General features: G+C 39.2%; 1 protein-coding gene across 3 annotated transcripts in view; it reads right to left on the bottom strand.

The window, feature by feature from the left end:
• The window catches only part of FRS2 (fibroblast growth factor receptor substrate 2), a 114,026-nt gene extending 96,851 nt beyond the window's left edge, over positions 1–17,175 (bottom strand). For 2 of the 3 annotated variants that reach the window (XM_025926624.2, XM_086712830.1), the window contains exon 1: positions 17,038–17,175. The gene's annotated coding sequence lies outside the window, so the exon portion shown is untranslated. The remainder of the gene's footprint in view (positions 1–17,037) is intronic. The other variant, XM_086712831.1, reaches the window with a different exon arrangement.
• Positions 17,176–19,082: the final 1,907 nt, after the last annotated feature.

Below are 19,082 nucleotides of genomic sequence, written 5' to 3' on the forward strand. Positions count from 1 at the left end.
GAGCATCTGACTCTTGATTTTGGCTCAGGTCATGATCTCATGCTTCATGAGATCAAGCCCTGCGTTGGGCTCTGCACTGGCAGTGTGGAGCCTGCTTGGGATTCTCTCTCTCTCTCTCTCTCTCTCTCTCTCTCTCTCTCTCAAGATACATAAACATAGAAAGAAAGGAAGGAAGGAAGGAAGGAAGGAAGGAAGGAAGGAAGGAAGGAAGGAAGGAAGGAAGGGAAAGAAAGAAAGAAAGAAAGAAAGAAAGAAAGAAAGAGAGAGAGAGAGAGAGAAAGAAAGAAAGAAAGAAAGAAAGAAAGAAAGAAAGAAAGAAAGAAAGAAAGAAAGAAAAAGAAAGGGAAAGGAAGAAAGAAAACAGACAGTAAAAAGTTCCTCATCATTATTATGCAGTTTAAATATATCTTGACATTTACAAAATGGACAAGAATATTACCAACTGACAATGTTCACTTTTATTCTAAATTATTTTACATTTATTATGGCTCAAGAGTGTCTGAGGTATTTGATATACACTCAAAGAGTACTGCTAATCATAATATTAATTATAATCATATCAAACTCAGGGATCAACAACTAAACAAATACATATTTAAATTCATGTCAATGGTTTCCTATCTTGAGTCAAGGACCACCTAAAGTAAAACTGAGACCTCCTTAAGTTATTTTCAAGGTTTAAAAATTGCCTAATAGTCTCATATACTACCTGAAATACAGCTCTCTATGCTAACTGAAAAAAAAAAAATTTCTATTTGTAATGCTGGAATTAAAACTCAATGTGGTAACACCAATTATCTCATAATGATCAGAAGCCCTGCTTGTAGTTATAGTCTTCAGTAATAAAAATGGAAAACCCAATGAATTATTTTGTAATACATGCATTTTACTTTGTGGGAAAACTTTTTTGGACTCTAACATCTGAAAACTAATGGAAATAAGGGTATTTTAAGGTTTGTTTGATGTTTTTTTTTCTGTTCTAGAAAAGCAAAATGCAAACTAAAAATACATATCAGACTCTAAATATTGACAAACATTTATCAGCAAAAGGCTTATGTGTTCTTGGCGAGGACAGAAAGACACCCATGAATTACAAGAAAATATCTTCTTCTTTAAATCCTAATAGCTCAATTGATATTTCATGAAATAACAAGTAATGACATGGATAAAGATGACTGATCAGATCCCAAATTATGAAGGAAATTTAACAGAAGGGAGAGAAAAGTTTATGTCTGTGTTCTCTACTCCACTTTTCCCTTTTACAGTGTTTAATTTCACGATTACCTCAGCTGTTACAACACAAGATCTTAGCCATATTTCTCAAATATACACATCCAATATCAGGATGTATATATCAAATAAAACAAATATTATAAGCCTAATTTTCACCTGGGAATGCACTCTCGTTTTTTACATAGTACAAAAGAAATACTAAAGTGCAACGTGAAACTAGGACCCAAGAAGTAGAATAATTGTAAAACCATGACCCCCAAGCATGACCTGAAGACCACCCAAGACTACTCATTGAACTGGGTAAACCAGATGACCTGCAAGGCATCTAGCGCCTGCACAATTAAGAGGACACTCTATATTTGAATCTATACAGACTCCAGGTACAAGTCCTGGGCTCTACCACTTATTATTTGCCTGACCTTGGGAATGTTACTCAACTCTCTGAGGCCTCAGCTTTCTCATCTATAAAATGGAAATAAGAATGCTAATTCAGGGGGCGCCTGGGTGGCTCAGTCGGTTAAGCGTCCGACTTCAGCTCAGGTCATGATCTCACAGTCCGTGAGTTCAAGCCCTGCGTCGGGCTCTGTGTTGACAGTTCAGACCCTGGAGCCTACTTCGGATTCTGTGTCTCCCTCTCTCTCTCTGCCCCTCCCCTGCTCATGCTCTCTCTCTGTCTCAAAAATAAATAAAAACATTAAAAAATAATAATAAAAAAATTAAAAAAAAAAAGAGGGGCACCTGGGTGGCGCAGTCAGTTAAGCGTCCGACTTCAGCCAGGTCACGATCTCGCGGTCCGTGAGTTCGAGCCCCGCGTCAGGCTCTGGGCTGATGGCTCAGAGACTGGAATCTGTTTCCGATTCTGTGTCTCCCTCTCTCTGCCCCTCCCCCGTTCATGCTCTGTCTCTCTCTGTCCCAAAAATAAATAAACGTTGAAAAAAAAAAAAAAAGAATGCTCATTCAGGAGAAACTCTTTCAATAGGCCTTTACCTTATCATAATTTACAGAAATAAAGCCTTCCAAGCCCTCTATAAACCACTCCCTGATGCCCACCACAGGCTGACCACCTGCACCTGGTAGAGTCTTCCAAGTAGACCACTTTCTTGGCATGTCCGCACCCTTCTGCTCTCAACAAATGAGCTGGACGCTTAACAAGAGCCAGCTGTTTCTGACAGATTATGAGTGCAAAAGGGGTGGTTTTCTCTGAAAATTATGTTGAAAAGTTCAAAAGGATTCAAAGGCTAATTGTTTTCTTAAAAGTTATTATGGAATTAGGTGTATATAAAACAGCTTTAAAAGAATAAGGAAAAAAAGCATAAAACCACAGAAAGTGCCTTAAATTCTCTCTTCTATAGGAAATGGATACTGTTATGATATCTAATAGATTATGCCTCCTAGGTGTGGATTATGTTAAAAAGACAATCTAGAATTCTTTTTTTTTTTTTTTTAATGTTTATTTTTGAGAGAGAGAGACAGGCAGAATGCAAGCAGGGGAGGGGCAGAGAGAGACAGAGGGAGACACAGAATCCGAAGTAGGCTCCAGGCTCTGAGCTGTCAGTGCAGAGACTGACATGGGGCTTAACCTCAAGAACTGTGATATCATGATCTGAGCAAAAGTCGGACACTTACTGACTGAGCCACCCAGGTGCCCTGACAATCCAGAATTTTAATCAAAGAATCTACCCATAAAGAAAAACACTGACACTGCAGAGGCCAAAAAATGGTGAAGGAATATAGTGTATATTTGAGTTAAAATTATAAACAGTGTATCAGTTTGCTAACCAACTTTTTCAATTACCTATTCCATATCACGTATGTGATCTTCCTATCTAGATACCCCCAAAATTTATGGGAAAATTGTGAAGACTAAATAAACTACTTGCACAGTGCGTAGCACTTAGTAACATTCAACTAAAAACTTTTGTTTTAAGGGTTTTATTATTATCCTGATGGTCTACTATTCTAAGAATACTGCTATCTTCCAAAACATACAGAAAAGTAAAAGGTGTACAATTTCCTTGTATTCTGTTACTTTTGTGTTCCTGTACCTTATATACACTCCATACATTATTAGCCATATAACTTCTGTGGTGGCCACCAGAGTGTCCCAGGATTATACTTAGCCATAAGGATAACATCACAGTAATGCATTAACATAGCAGCATGACCTTGCACTTGAAGCTGACAAGAACATGGGCGAAATGAATGAAGTGCTGGTGTGGTACCAGTGGAGGGAGCAGCCACTCTCTGATGAGGAACAGGGGAAAAGGTCAAGAATCCAGACTGAGGATAGTAACTAAGAGAGAACGGTAGAGACCAGAGAGAAGCAATGCAGAAACTGGCATCGCAGGTAACACCTGCAAACTAAGGAGGTACAGGTAATGTAAAGAAGAAGGATCTGGTGATCCAACCTCCTGCTCAGAACTGCTGAACACTAACAGATGTGAAAATGCTTTTCTAAATTACTTAAAAGCAAAATCACATTTTTAAAAGTTCATGTCATTCTGACACTACAATCAATTTTCCTCTTCAAAGAAAAAAATGTTACATAAAGAAATGCACTCTAAAATTAGAACAGTGAAGTACCTTTTTCACCTTATTAAGTCGGGGGGGGGGGGGGTAACACTAATATCCAATCTAACAAGGATACAGTGAAACAGTACTAGTAATACTATGTAATACTATCCTCTTGGGGAACAATTTGACCAAATGTTTCAAGACTAATAAACCTTCATATCCTTTGTCTTAATATCACACATTTGGGATCTGCCCTAAGGAAATAACTAAATATGATGAAATCTATATGGTCAAAGGTGTTTTCTGCAACATTTCCTATAATAGTAAAAATTAAGTATGATGGTAACAGAAAATATTTAATGTAATATTAAGTTAAAAAAAGCAAAGTTGAGCATTTGCTAAAAATATGATATAAAACATCATATGAAAAAGGCTATAAAAAACTCCAAAATGATAACTATGAGAGGGTGGTTTCAAATTATGTTTTGTCCACTGTCTAACCTTTCTGAAATGTTATTTTACTTCTGGAATTAAAACAAATTATAGTTTTAAAATATACATCTCAAAAGGCTACATACTGTATTATTTCATTCACACAATATTCTCATAATGGTAAAACTAGTGTTGGGTGGGGTTGTGAATATATACAGGTAACACGGGAGTTCTGTGGTGATGGAACAGTTCTGAATTTTGATCATGGTAGTGGTTACACAAAACTATACATGGGATAACACTGTATAGAACTACACACATACACACACAGAGATGCAAGGTTTAAAAAATGATGAAATCTGGGGCGCCTGGGTGGCGCAGTCGGTTAAGCGTCCGACTTCAGCCAGGTCACGATCTCGCGGTCCGTGAGTTCGAGCCCCGCGTCAGGCTCTGGGCGGATGGCTCGGAGCCTGGAGTCTGTTTCCGATTCTGTGTCTCCCTCTCTCTCTGCCCCTCCCCCGTTCATGCTCTGTCTCTCTCTGTCCCAAAAATAAATAAAAAACGTTGAAAAAAAAATTAAAAAAAAAAAAAATGATGAAATCTGTACATGGTCTGTAGTGTAGTTAACAGTAATGTACCAATATCAACTTCCCGATTTTCATATGTATGACAGCTATATAAAACGTCACCATTGGGGAAACTGAGGTAAGAGTATATAGGACACGACTATTTTTGCAACTTCCTATGAGTCTCTACCTCATAATAAAAGTTTTTTTTTTTTTTTAATGCCTATGCCTACTTACATATATATTAGGCACTTTTTTTTTTGAGGGAGTGGGAGATAAAGTAATGTAAAATGAGCCATGAAATATATATCTTTCAAGACACTACTGCCTACTAACTATTCACAAAACCACATGAGGCAAATAGCAGACTTTAGATTGAACCATAACTTACTTAAGTCAGGCTTTAATAAAAGGCTTCAATTTAAATGAAAGTATCAGTCAATTTTCAGAATATGCTTAAGTGAATAGTTCTGAATCTCAAACCCTATACTTACATATTCCATTAAGCAATAGTCCTCAGAATTTTCTTCCTTGCCAGAAAAGTTTCAACAGATATAAATAAGATTTTCTTACATATATTCAATTTAAATATATTAAGTGACTAACACAGACAAAGGATATAATAGTTCATGACCTCTAAATTGTGCTACATGATAGCAATCACATCCACCTTGATTCTCCATTTTAACCTCAATGCCAAGCATGGCTCTTGATACCTACTAGTCTCCCAATAACTATTCACTGACTCAGTCATTCATTGAATGAATTCATGTTTTAGCCAAGATTCAATAATTCCTAAGTCCTTCCAGCTTTAACTGAGAATGGGAGATAGAAGGTAGGAAGCAAGCGAAAAAAGGACCCAGATTCTACCAATTCACCAGGTCAAAAGATTACCTTAACCAACATGACATCTTAGTTTATCAATGCAAAAAGTGACCTTAGAAAAACCTTGAGTCATTTCCTCTGATGACCAAATCTTAAAGAATTGTTTAACAACTAGAAAAAGAACTGAACTAGTATAAGAAATCTGCCTCACCAACCTTCACCACCTAATGTTTTTTCCTAATATTTTATTTATTTATTTATTTTGAGAGAGAGAGACACAGAGAGAGAGCGAGCGCACACAGCTGAGGGGCAGAGAGAGAGAGGGAGAGAATCTCAAACAGGCTCTGTGCTGTGGGCTTGAACTCACCAACTGTGAGATCATGACCTGAGCCGACATCTACAGTTGGACACTTAACTGACTGAGCCACCCACACACCCCTTCAACATCTAGTATTTTCAAGTAAACCAAATCTTTGCTATATGCAAATCCATCAACTTTTTGATCTGAAAATCTTAGCTGGAGTTATGCAAAGCATCAAAAACCTCTCCCACACAAGCTCTAAGCTCTCAACAATCACATGTATATAATTATATGGTAATTATACATTATATCTATCTATATGCATATATAAACATAAACTACATAAGAACATGATTATAACAATACTACCTTATAAGACCCTCGTCAGAGAGCAACTCATGTCTACGTTATTTATTCATTCAAAAGTTCAAGGTACTGACAGTGTAACAGTGTACAAGACACACACAGACCATGCCCTAAGTTTACAGTCTATCTAATAACTTAAAAAGCAAGTGTAGCTAGTAAAAAGAATATTAAGTAAACCAGGGTTTAAATTCCAATGCTACCTCTTATTCGCTATGTCTGTCTTAGTTTCCAGAACTATAAAATAAAATCATAAAATATAAAAATCCTTGGCAAACTAGAAAGCACTATACAAAGATAAGTTATATTACTGTACTTAGTTTTTCATTAAGAAAAAATAAAACACTAGGATACCTCCCTGCAGGTTGCTTATTAGTTGCAAAGGAAAAAAAGTACACCATAAATAAACCAAACAACATTTTGACCAAAATTTAAGAAAACAAGATACTAACCACCAGGGGTTTACTTATAAGCTCTAAACTCACAATTTTATTTATTTTATCTTACTTTTTAATGTTTATTTATTTTTGAGAGACAGAGACTGGGGGAGGGACAGAGAGAGCCAGAAACACAGAATCCAAAGCAGGTTCCAGGCTCCGAGCTGTCAGCACAGAGCCCATCGAGGGGCACAAACCCACAAACCACGAGATCACGACCTGAGCTGGAGTCGGACATAACCAACTGAGCCACCCAGGCGCCCCTAACCTATGATTTTAATTTTTTTTTTTAATGTTTATTTATTTTTGAGACAGAGAGAGACAGAGCATGAACGGGGGAGGGGCAGAGAGAGAGGAAGACACAGAATCGGAAACAGGCTCCTGGCTCTGAGCCATCAGCCCAGAGCCCGACGCGGGGCTCGAACTCACGGACCGCGAGATCGTGACCTGAGCTGAAGTCGGACGTTTAACCGACTGTGCCACCCAGGCGCCCCTAACCTATGATTTTAAAGTAGTATTAAGAATCACTCTGTAAAATTAATACACCAAAACAAACAGCAGAATCATATGCAAAGATTTCAGATATAGAAATTATCAGACAAATATAAAAGAAATATATTTAATAGGTTTTCTTTAAAAATAAAAGTTTGAGAACATGGCCAAGAAAAAGCAGACCACCAAAAAATAATAAGGATAAAGCAGTCTTAAAAAGGAACTTAATGAAAAAATAGAGTAGGTAAAAATTTTTTAAACTCAATGAACATACTACACAACATGGATGAACCTTGAAGACATTATGTTAAGTGAATAAGCCAGACACAAATGGACAAATATTATATGATCCATTTATATGAGGTACTAGAATAGCCAAATTCATAGAAACAGTAAGTATAACAGTTCCTGCCAGGGGCTAGTAAAGGGAGGGAAATGGGAAATTATTGTTTAATGGGCACAGGTTTCAGTTTGTGATGATAAAAAAAAGGTCTGGAGATGGACAGTGGTGTTAGTGAATGTACTTAACATCACAGAACTAACACTTTAAAATAGTTTAGGAGCACCTGGGTGGCTTAGTCAGTTAAACATCTGATGCTTGTTTTCAGCTCAGGTCATGATCTCACAGTTTCATGAGTTCAAGCCCCGGCTCAGGCTCCACAACGTCAATGTGGGGCCTGCTTGGGATTCTCTCTCTCCCTCACTGTCTGCCCCTCTGCAACTTGTGCGGTCTCTCTCAAAATAAATAAAAGTACTTTAAGAAAATAAAATAAAAGTTTAAAGTGGTAAGTATATTTTACTATAAAAATATCATAGTTAAAATAAAGTGAAAAAAAATTCTTAATTCAATAAACTGGTTAAACACAGCTGAAGCAAGAATTAGCCAACTGGAAGAAAGGATCTAACTGTCTAGAACACAACACAGAAAGATAAAGAAATGGAAAATATGAAATATAAAAAATGAAATATGACAGGTTAAGAGGCATAGAGGGTAGAGTAAGAAGACTGAGTATACTTCCATACAAGTTCCAGATAAAAAAAATACAGAAGATAAAATTTGAGGAGAAAATGGCCAAAAGTTCTCCAAAATTTTTGCAAGAGACCACTCCTCAGATTCTATGGCCTGGTGAATTCCAAGCATGATAAATAAAAAGAAATCAACTTCTAGACATACCCAAATACGGTGTGCAAAACAGATTCTAAATATTCTAAATATAGCTATAATAAAACAACAGGTATCTGTAAAAGAATGGCAATTAGATGGATTACAGATTTTTCAAAGCAACAGAAGCCAGAAGAGAATGGAATAAGAGCTATATGAACAAAGAATGCTAACACAGAATGCATACTCAGAAAAACCCATCTTCAGGAATGAGACTTAGATATATTTTCAAACAAATGAAACGTTTTCCAACAACAGACCCTCACTAAAGAAAATTGTAAAGGATATGTTTCAGGCAGAGACAAAATGGTCTTAGATCCCAGACAAGAGGTCTGAGATGCAAATGGGAATGATGAGCAAAGACATTTGTAAATACAGAGGCAAATTAAAGCAAGTGTTTAAAACAATATCTAATTTGTTGGGATTAAGGAAAAACTAAAATAAAGGAAAACTACATAAAATTTAACTTCCAAACTGGAATAAAGGGAAATGAATTTTTTTAATTCGTTAAAATAAAAAGGAAAAGGGAACGATTAACAAAATTTAGATGGTGGTGACTTAGAACACATGTCAGAGAATACAAATGGTGAGGAGTATAAAGGGACTCCAAAGATACTAGCAACGTTCTATTTTTCCAGCTAGTTAGTGGTAGTTCATTGTTTATCTATCTATCTATCTATCTATCTATCTATCTATCTATCTATTTTTAATGTTTATATATTTTTAAGAGAGAGAGTGAGACAGAGTGTGAGCAGGGGAGGGCCAGAGAGAGGGAGACACAGAATCAGAAGCAGGCTCCAGGCTCTGAGCTGTCAGCACAGGGCCCAACGTGGGGCTTGAACTCACGGGGGCTCAAACTCACAGACTGCCAGATAATGACCTGAGCTGAAGTCGGATGCCCAACCAACTGAGCCACCCAGGCGCCCCAACTGTATAATTATTTAAATTGTACATTCAGTACACTGTATACTCTTGTAATAAAAGTGAAATTTAAAAATTAACACAGAAGAAAATAATCAAGACTAGTGATCACTCTCTAAAAATAATAGATTATTTCACAAACTTTGGTCTTAAAAATTGAAACAACGGGGGCCCATCGATGGCTCGGTCAGTTGAGCCTCAGACTCCTGATTGTGGCTCAGGTCACAATACCAAGGTTGTAGGACCGAGCCCACTTACGATTCTCTTTCCCTCTCCCTTTGCCCTTCTCCCCCACTCACTCGCACTCTCTCTCTCTCTCTCTCTCTCAAATTAAGAAAAAAAAAAAATTGAAACAATAAAAATTTTATTTCATTTAAGAAACACTTACCAAGTGCCTAATCTTGGCTTATAACTGAGCTGAGGAGTGGCAGAAAGATTTCTAACCTCCCTTCTCCTGGGCTTCCTAACCCTTGAGAGCAGCACTAACACAGTACTCACTAGCCACAAGTGAGGCTATTCGCAATTAAATTAAAATTAAATAAAATTTAAAAGTTCTTCTATAAAACTAGACACACTTTAAGTGCTTGGTAGGAATATGAGGGTCACTATATTGAATAGCAGACTTAGAACATTTCCATCATTACAGAAAGTTCAATTAGACACTGCTGCGATATTTTTTATAAAACTAGAAATATGTTGATAATTGAATAATCTTAAAATATAAAAGAACATCTTAAAATTGATTAAATCTCCTTTTAAAGTCATTTTATTTCTATGAAACTACAGCTTCTTAGTAGTATTCAAAACCGTTTGATGTTTGTTAAAAACCTATAAAGTGTCAATAATTGCCCACAATCCCATGTCCCACCAAAAAGCATTCAACACAGCATTTTCTTTTATGAGCCAAAAATAAATGGTTAAGCACAGTTGCTACTAAACAAGCCATGTCATAGGGATATGAAACTCCCCAGGATGAACATATCGCTCCTTTTGGGGGGCACCAATTTTAGCCGACAGTGCTTTAAAATACTGTTTACATCTACATAAAATAGCAAAATGTGAAATTCATGTGAATTTTTATAGGAATCATGAAGTTTTCTACCTAGAGCAGGACTCTTTGGGCTACCTCTCCAGACTTCTGAGCATACCATTCATTTCTGCCATCAGGAGTATTTCCAAGGAAAAATGTAAACATTTTTAAAATAAACGAATTCTAGGGGTGCCTGGGTGGCGCAGTCGGTTAAGCGTCCGACTTCAGCCAGGTCACGATCTCGCGGTCCGTGAGTTCGAGCCCCGCGTCGGGCTCTGGGCTGGTGGCTCGGAGCCTGGAGCCTGTTTCCGATTCTGTGTCTCCCTCTCTCTCTGCCCCTCCCCCGTTCATGCTCTGTCTCTCTCTGTCCCAAAAATAAATAAAAAAACGTTGAAAAAATAAATAAATAAATAAACGAATTCTATACGAGTCTTTTACTTACCAGAAACAATGATATACAACAAAACTCTATAAAACAATAACATCCTTAATATCTAAAGCAACAAACCTCCAGTTTCCTTTAACATTAAAAGACAGAGGGCCTAAGCTATTTCAACTTAACCTGAACATTTTCCTTTAGGTATTCTAACACATATTCAGTATTTCTATAGCACTCGCAATTCTTAAAATTACCTATCCAAAAACACTAAAAGGAAACCAATGTTAAGCCTTAATTTAACAGTCATTTAGGCTTCTGCACCTTAAGTTTTCGGCCCCCCAGTGCTAAGTGAACGAGGGGAGTAAAAACACCTCCCATATCAAGACAACTGAATGTAATTTCAATAGTGCTTATGCTAATAATTGGTTTGTGTCCCCAGGAGGACTTCTGTGGCTCCACTTACATAACCCATTATGCAAAGTGCTGAACTATTCTTTCTCTAGAAAGCATTTTGAATACTGATATTTGTACAAGGTTTACTTGCTATATTAAAAAAGCTTTTTGTACTCTAGCTTCAAAGATCTTCCCTGCAGAAGAGGTGAAAAGGAAAGCCAATTTCTACTACTTCACTATGTCAAAGGCTAGATATTTATCTTGTTGGCTAATCAACAGAGTAATGTCTTAGAGCAGCACCCCCAGACAGCCCCCATAGTTTACCAGTTTCCTCTCGAGACTCTGGTTAGGAAATACAGCTTTAAATAATTTGAAGCAACCTGTCTGAATTGAAAATAATCTGAACTGCTCCTTGAAGGTCTTCATGTAAAACTTCACAACATTAAATTCAGCGGTGGTGAGAATCAAAATACAGCCCCTATTGGGTAATGGAAGGGTAGAATGTACCCCAAACCTAACGTGACTATGTATAGTATATTGGATAAGTAATCTCCCCCAATTCCCTGGTTCTGTTTAAGCCAAGATTTTCAAATCTCACAGAACCATAATCTTAAAAACAATAACATCTGGGGGGACACGCATAATCTTAAAAACAATAAAACTGGGGGACATGCATTGAGTTGCCAACTATTATTTTGACAAGAACATTTAAAAAGAAAATAACTGTCAATTACCACCAGCATTATTTCATAAAAGAACTAATATGTTTACATCAGAAATGGTAAAAGATACTTTTAGAAAAAAAAATACTGTCTTTTAAATTCAACAGATCTAGTTTTATGAAAAGCTAACTCATTCTCATTTCAGACAAGTGAGAACTCTCACGGACTACACTTCATAGTCCAGCACTAGGGAACCACAGGTCTAAGCAGCTAACTCCCACTTGGAAAAAGAAAACAACGGTAGGACATGCCCAAACCAAATATTAACCTATTCAATAATGAGGAAATAGAGGCTTGGAGAGGTTTAGGGACTCTCCCAACGTCACAGACCAAGAATTTTGACACAGATCTGTCTAATTCCAGAGTCAGAGTTACTAACCATTATGCTAAGTTTCCGCTAATATCCTTTCAGTGGTACAAAGATCCATCCTAATCCAGTCACCTTTGTGACCAATGACAACTGAGGAATTTCCAAGACAGCTGGCTAGAGGTGTACTTCCCTGGCCATCACTCAGACTAAAGCTAAATGGAACTCCTGACCTTTGCCTCAATAATACCAGGCTCACTGCAACTAAGCCAACCAGCCCAGACAAAGCACACACAAACCCCCCTGCCTCCAACAACACTGACGCAGGACTCTTAGGACATTCCCAAGAGCCTGATAGAGTAAAAAAACATATTCCTCAAAAACAAAAGGGATATATTAATCCTCAAGAAGGAAATAAGCACGTCCATGGTTACTCAGTCTAAAAATAATAAACTTGCCCTCATAAAGTTACAACTCTAAGCCTCATTCCTTAAACTATTACAATTTTTTACACATTAATACACAGGTTCCCCATATTTAAGTATCTAAACAGAAAACTACAGGAAATTCTAAAAATCTATAGTACTTAAATAGTTCCCAAATAAAAATACATAGTTTTTATATATGTATCATTACGTGATGGATAAAAGTATCTTACAATTCTATCCCTCTAGAATAATCAGAACATTAAAGACAAAACTGCTTATGTTAATCAAAAGTACTTATAAAAGAGAGTTGGAAAAAAAATACATAATTAGGGGTGCCTGGGTGGCTCAGTCAGTTGAGCCTCCAACTTCGGCTCAGGTCACGATCTCACGTTCATGGATTCGAGCCCTGTGTCGGGCTCTGTGCTGACGGCTCAGAGCCTGGAGCCTGCTTCGGATTCTGTGTCTCCCTCTCTCTCTCTCTGCCCCTCCCCTGCTCATGCTCTGTCTCTCCCTCTCAAAAAATAAAACGTCAAAAATTTAAAAAAAAAAAAAAAGTATGTAATTAAATACCATTTTCTATAAAAGGCACTATTAGCAGCCAGTAGGAAAGGAAGGCACAAAAATATATTTGAATATTCAGAGACTCTTGATACCGAAATCAAAATTAAAAGTCACACACATAAATAAACAGAATACTTATCAGAGATTTGCTTCCAAATCCTCACATATCACTTGCCAGCAAATGCCCAAAAGAAAAGACCAAACAGCTCTTCAGTAATCAAAGCCTAACACTCTGGAACAAATGACTCTGAAATAACTCATCCTCTATGAAATGGGGTAACAGTAGCATAATATTCTTGCTAGCAATGGCAAAAAAACTGTATTTCCCGACTGGATTTTCAATGATCAGATTCTTTGTACTCCTGAATCTGCAATGAGAGGGAGCAGAATACAATACAGACTATATTTATTTTCCTCCTGTTTTAAACAGATGCCATCTCAAATAAAGGTTCACTTTTTTTTCTTCCCTCATAAACTCTCCCCTGGCTCTTTCATCTCCTTATACAGATTCAACAAGTGCATCTATTTGTATTGTCCTCTACACCCATATTTAATATATGCCTAGCACTGACCTCTCTCATGAACTAAGAACCCACATTCCCAAAAGCCTCTGGGCATTTCCAGTGTTTTGCAAGTACATAAAAAACTCAACATATTCAAAACTGATCACACTATGCACCTCCTTGCCTAGATTTCTTTTTTTTTTTTTTTAATTTTTTTTTTTCAACGTTTATTTATTTTTGGGACAGAGAGAGACAGAGCATGAATGGGGGAGGGGCAGAGAGAGAGGGAGACACAGAATCGGAAACAGGCTCCAGGCTCCGAGCCATCAGCCCAGAGCCTGAGGCGGGGCTCGAACTCAGGGACCGCGAGATCGTGACCTGGCTGAAGTCGGACGCTTAACCGACTGCGCCACCCAGGCGCCCCTCCTTGCCTAGATTTCTAATAACAGTACCACCATCACCATCACCCATACTCAAAATGAGTATAATTTTCAACTTCCAGTTCCCCCCAACCTTCCCCCAACAATTGCTCCTCCCCCCACCCCATCTCAATGCCACTGCCCTTGACCAATATGTATATTGAAAGTTGGCTTTCTACAACCATTTTACATATGACACTATTAGACCTCGTTGTTTCTCATTAACTCCTAAATACAGCATTTAAATATGTTCCTCAATCCAGCCCCAGTTAAAATTTCAAACCGCATCTCTCATTTCCAAAAATCAACCCTATATTCTAAGTAATCTGTCCACTAACTTTTCTCTGTGTATACGATGGCCTTTCCCACCTCCACTTTCCCACTTGTGCTTACCTCATTCCCTTTATTTGAAAAGCCTTCTTCATCCACCTACTACCAACCCCTAAATTTTTGTCTTAGCAAAGTCTTACCCTCTGCAGTGGTAAAATCAGGTTACCAGTTTATTGGGAGGCAGCATGATATAGTTGAAATGCACGGGCTTTGGTGCCAGGCAGACCTGGATTCAAACGGAGACTCAGCAACTTAAGATATTTGAGTATTGCCCTCATGATTAAGAAAGATGCTTATACGTTGTTGTGAAACTTAGAAAATGTACGTGAGTCCAAGAGCGTAAAGCATAGTGCTAAGCGTTCAACAGCTTCAGAGCTACCTTCATAAATATTATTAACCTCCACTTTTTAGCTGATTACTCCAGTTAAAAATGAACCAATTTTCCTTTCATAGAATTCCAAACTTTGGGTCAAACCACTCACACAGTAAGCATTTACATATTTTTATACAGATATCTTACATCCCCTTCTAGACTTCAAATTCATAAAGACCAAAAACTTAATCTTTGTATACTATAATGCCTAACAGTGTTTTTCATGAAACACACAACACCCACCTCCCATTAGAAAAAATTTAATATGCCTAACAATTGAATTCACCTCTTCATGATTTCTGACACATCCCAGGAAATTACTGCCAAAACATGAATTTTAATGCTTTTGGCCATATCTTTATTTGTTCCTACATGGTTGCCTGACATAGCTTGATGCCTAACAGCAAAAGTTCAGTATCCAATGAATTGACTTGAATAATACAATAAAATTTACAATGTAAATGTTTAATATCTATTGAATGAACTTGAACATAATAAAATTTACAGTGCCTAAGGGCACCTGAAATTCCCCAATTACCTTCTTCTGCTCTTACAATTCTTTACATACTTCCCTTCTAAACACATTAGCTATCATACTCTCAGTATGGATTCAGAATCATGTCTAACTTGACTCCTTTTGCAGATTTTCTTTATTCCAATATTCCAACCAGAAGCTCTAAACAATTAAGTACTTCAAATGACTAAGAATCTAGAGTTCCTATCTAAAACACGGGCAACTAATCTTCCCTCCACAATTTTTTCCAGGGACTTTAAAAACCATCCACCCTTTGACCAATCAATAAAGGAATAAAAGAAACCATTTTTAAAAAATCATCCACCCTATGCCTGTTGAAAATCAACAACACTAAAATAAATGTTCTTGTCCACAGGAGAGCTCACTGAAACTTATCACTTCAGTCTACTTTCCCTAATTCATGATATTACCTTCCCTTCCAGTAGTGGGAGGAGAATGAGGTAAGTCCCAAAAAAACTACAGTGTATGTCCTAATATAAGCACAAGATGAGAAATGCAGCAAAGTGTCACTGGTTTCACAAAGCTGGTTTTGTGTATACTTGCGTTGCAAAATCATTGGTCATCTGCAGACAGCCACAACCTGCAGTAACCACATTTTCTTGTGATAATTTAAAAATCACTATTAAGTGTGGAAAACCCTTATCTCCTACAAACCTTCCAGCAGTTTATTATATAAAATCTGTTCACTAAAAAAAACAGAAACAAAAACAAAAACAAAACTACCTACATCACTTTCTCCTCCTCTAGGAAACTCTCAATTTGTCGGAGGTAAACACTTCAAAATATAGGTTAAAAACACACACCCAGGAAACCCCTCTGCCCACCTGTGTGCACCCTCTGCAATGCAGCACAATTGCAACAGTATACGGAACCCCGATGGAGTTACTGAGAAAAAAATTTTTTTCTTTAAAGGTTAAGGAAAATGACAGTTCCAAATATGAAGGCATACAAACTTCGGGAAAGAGGGGATACAAGAATTCGCCAACCCTCTGCAATTAATTCATGCAATAACCGCAGACTGAACTCATCGTTCAACTGTGACTTCAGATGGCCACAAGAATTAGGAGTGCATATTAGAGAACAGCATCCTTAAGCCTGCAAGAAAAAAGGGAACTCATCTCAACTACTGACTTTGCTCGAGCAAGTTGTTTTTCTAAGTGACTTCAACAACAGCTTGAGCAAGCTTTCCAGTGAGTAAAGATCGTGGGAGACACGCTGGTGCCACACTGACCTACGTATCCAGAACCGGTCCCGAGAGCAGTCCAATTCGATCCCGGGAAACCCCTAGGCGGGTCTGGACGAAAAGCTTTGCAAAGGATCCCCCGCATCTACACAGGCATCGCCCAGCTCTGGGACCGAGGAGACGACACCCCTGGGACCCAGGCTAATTACTGACCCGAGGACAGAGCCAAAGGATGCAAAAGTCGGGAACTGGAACCATGACATAGTCTGGTGTCCAGGTTCCCAGCCCCATGTCGACACAGAAAACCAAATCTGAAATGCAGCGCGAAGATTTGGGGGAGCAGAAATGAGGAGGTCGGATGGACGGAGGCCCAGCCCATCCCCACTCTGAAGTCCCAACGGCTACAACAGCTCCAGGAACCCCCTCCTCGGCTCCGCCCAGCCTACCCCAAGGCCCGGCCGCCCGCTTCTTCCCGCCCGGCGGACTGTGCGAGAACGTCGGCGGTCGTCAAGCCCCTTCCCCGAACCCCGACAGCCGAGCCCGCAACGTAGAGCGGGCAGCGGGGGCCCGAGAGCACAAGCCCTGACGCGGCCGGCGGCAGTCCGGGTGTGCTCCCCCGGCCACTCACCGTCGGCCTGGACGTTGGGAGGGAGCAGGCGCGGGTCGGCGGCCGCGGACCTCCGGGCTCCGACCAGGGCAGGAGCCCTTACGCGGAGCCGATCGAGCCACAGCAGCTGTGCCTACCAGGCCTCTCTCCGGCCCGAACCTTGGAAAAGCACTTCCGGGGGAGCGGGGGAGGGAAGGGTTTTGGCACCGGAACTGCTAGCGGGCCGGAGCTGCCAGGGCCTCCCGGGCGGGGTGGGGCGGGGCGGGGCGTGGCCTCTCCCGCCTAGCGCCGTAAAACCAACCCCCAGACTCGTCACTAACCCTTTCTGCCCCGAGGCCCTTTGCATCTTCAGGCTATGGTTGCGTCCCTTACTGCTCTTCCAGTTATTCCACTCCAGCCACCTAATTTTCCAGACCATGAAACAGAGGATCGGGGAATTTGGGTGCAGGGGTCTAGCGTACACAACCGGCCTTCCGACTCCAGTATTTTCTCCACTCCAGTCCGCCTCCTTTAAAAATAATGGTAGTTAACATTTTTTTGAACGCTAACTCCACACAGGCACTGTATGTACTACGCGCTTCGGATGCTTAACTCAGTTAATCATCCCCAAGCCCCTTGAGGTTGCTGTTATTATCTACATGTTGCAGGGGAGGAAGCCGGTCAAACCCAATACCATAAACAGTGGCTCTTAATTTTAATTTGTGTTGTGTGTATAAATCTCGTCTACCCCTAACAAGATTTTTAAGTTCTTTAAGGACAGGAGGCAAATTATATTCCTATATTTCAGCATTACTTGGTATTTGAACAGAAGCCAAGAGCTGGGAGACTCCAATCTTGGCTGGATCCTGTTATTTACTCTTACTCTTTTACCTTGAGCAAGTTGCTTGACCTCTCTAAGCCTCAGGTTCTTCATTTGCCGTGTGTGTGCACGTATATGTGTAATCACCTCCGGATTGTTGTAGGAATTCAAAATGAAAATGCATGATAAACGCTTCAGTGTACCTAGTAACAAGTAAGACTGGGTAAACGTTAACAATTTTCATACTTCATCATCAATAGGAACAATTTCTCCCCGGATCAGGATCACTCTAGCAGGGGGTAATTTGGAAACTGTGGGTTAGCAGTAAGCGATAGAAAAGGTTAGTTAAGGAAATAAAGAGTAGAGGATTTTGCAATCGTAAAAATGAAGGTAGGTAAGCCAAAGAATGTCCTGGGGCCAGCCTGGATTCTTGTGACACTGTGAGCTGGGACAGTATGAGGACCTACAGAGCCAGATGCCAAGCAAGGAAAGAAGGGAAAGAAAAAGAAAAAAAAAAAAAATTCCTGAGTCACAAAATCAGGAAGGCACTGAACATTTGAAGCAGATTCTGTATCTGAGGCCAGACATGGGAGGGAGGGTGCGGGAAACTCTTAGCATGCATACTATCTGCAAAACAAATTTACAAGCATCTCTTAAAACTGTGGGGGAGGAAGATTTCTTAAATTTTCTACTAAGAAAGGCAGGGAAATGGACATGGTTCAGAACCCGTTATTATGAATTTAAGTTGTAAACAATGCCTTTGCCACTGGCTTTATTTACACGGCCGTCTTGTTTATTTTATTTTTGTGATTGCAGAAGTGTTTGTAAATACTTCCCTAATACCCAAAGTTAAGCAACTTTCGTGCCTCGAAGTGTGAAGAAGTGAAAAACAGAGCCCAGGTTGGCAGGAGTCACTAACTTCTCTTTCCACCAAGGAGCTTATAGGGACAGTGAGAGGAAACCTGAATCGCAGACTTTGTTTGTCAGGCTCTCACAGGACGCTAGAGGTCTGTCGCCCAACCTAGTTTATCTAACTAGTAAGTGGTGCAGTCAGGATTTGAATGTGGGTCTGTCTCCTCAGATACTTTTCACTACTGTGCCAGTGGTTCTCAAACTGATAAGTGCATCAAAATTACCCAGAGATCTTGATAAAGCACAGATTGCTGGGCCCCACCCCTAGAATTTCACTTAACCACACACAGCTAGTGCTTCTCCAGAGATGTAGCCCCTGGACTAGCTACATCAACATCAACATTGTCTGTAAACT

The sequence above is a fragment of the Puma concolor genome, chromosome B4 (assembly GCF_028749965.1).
Source record: "Puma concolor isolate L17-30 chromosome B4, mPumCon1.1.hap2, whole genome shotgun sequence".
Taxonomy (NCBI): Eukaryota; Metazoa; Chordata; class Mammalia; order Carnivora; family Felidae; genus Puma; species Puma concolor.